This window comes from Myotis nattereri (genome assembly GCF_964212035.1).
Source record: "Myotis nattereri genome assembly, chromosome: 3".
Lineage (NCBI taxonomy): Eukaryota > Metazoa > Chordata > Mammalia > Chiroptera > Vespertilionidae > Myotis > Myotis nattereri.
Window position 1 is genome coordinate 52,813,451 of NC_138077.1, and position 1,584 is coordinate 52,815,034.

The 1,584-nt window shown below is 52.1% G+C and overlaps 1 pseudogene across 1 annotated transcript; it reads left to right on the forward strand.

The window, feature by feature from the left end:
• The first annotated feature begins 311 nt into the window (after window positions 1-311).
• On the forward strand, window positions 312-1,328 carry LOC308516563 (glyceraldehyde-3-phosphate dehydrogenase-like; annotated as a pseudogene). Its single transcript has one exon. The product of its transcript is annotated as a glyceraldehyde-3-phosphate dehydrogenase-like (transcript).
• Window positions 1,329-1,584: the final 256 nt, after the last annotated feature.

The window sequence follows — 1,584 nt, forward strand, 5'->3', positions numbered from 1 at the left end:
GCAAGGTCTCCCTCAACATGTTCTACTTTTAAAAAGCCAAAATTATACTCCTTGAATGTCTCCTATAAGCAAGACACTGTGCTAGGCACTATGGACATACAGAAAAATAGTAGGTCCTTCACCTTCAAGGAACTTAAGATAAACTAAGGTAAATCGAGAGCCGGGCTGGGTCTGTAGATGGAGCCTCCTCATTGATGCGCCTAATAACTTATGCAAACCCATTGAGGAGGTGCAGGCCCTGCTACTTGGGAAGGGAGCAGAGAGCCTCTGTTCCTCCTGTTGGTCAGATAGCCACTCTTCCTGAGCAGTGCCAGCCACAACCCTTAGACACGGTGGTGAAGGTCGGAGTGAACACATTTGGCCTCACTGGGCGCCTGGTCACCAGGGCTGCTTTAACTCTGGCAAAGTGGATATTGCCGCCATCAGTGACTCCTTTATTGACTTCAACTACATGATCTACATGTTTCAGTAGGACTCCACTCATGGCAAGTTCAAAAGTACAGTCAAGGCTGAGAACGGGAAGCTTGTCATCAATGGAAAGTCCATCTCCATCTTCCAGGAGCGAGATCCTGCCAACATCAAATGGGGTAATGCTGGTGCTGAGTATGTTGTGGAGTCCACCGGTGTCTTCACTACCATGGAGAAGGCTGGGGCTCATTTGAAGGGCAGAGCCAAGAGGGTCATCATCTCTGCCCCTTCTACAGATGCCCCAATGTTTGCGATGGGTGTGCACCATGACAAGTATGACAAGTCCCTCAGGATTGTCAGCAATGCCTCCCGCACCACCAACTGCTTGGCCCCCCTGGCCAAGGCCATCCATGACAACTTTGGCATCGTGGAGGGACTCATGACCACAGTCCATGCCATCCCTGCCACCCAGAAGACTGTGGATATCCCCTCTGGGTAGCTGTGACGTGATGGTCAAGGGGCTGCCTGAACATCATTCCTGCTTCTACTGGCGCTGCCAAGGCTGTGGGCAAGGGCATCCTGAGTTAACTGGAAAGCTCACTGGCATGGTCTTCCGTGTCCCCACCCACAGTGTGTTGGTTGCAGATCTGACCTGCTGCCTGGAAAAAGCTGCCAAATATGATGATGTGAAGAATGTAGTGAAACAGGCATCAGAGGGCCCCCTCAAGGGCATCCTGGGCTATACTGAGGACCACGCTGTCTCCTGCAACTTTAACAGTGACACCCACTCCACCTTTCATGCTGGGACTGGCATTGCCCTCAATGGCCACTTTGTCAAGCTCATTTCCTGGTATGACAATGACTTTGGCTATAGCAACAGGATGTTGGACCTTATGGTCCACAAGGCCTCCAAGGAGTAAGAGCCCCCTGGACCACCAGCCCCAGCGAGAGGAAAAGAGGCCCTCAGCTGCTGCAGAGTCCTTGCCCCAAGTCAATCCCCAATGCACTGAGAATCTCCTGACCACCGTTTCCATCCCAGACCCCCTGGAGAAGGGGAGGGGCTTAGGGAGTCCTACCTTGTTGTGCATCATCAATAAAGGTCACTGTACCCAGCCAAAACAGAAACAAAACTTCCCTGGGAGGCCAAGAGGGCACCTGCCATCGTCCCATCAGAGA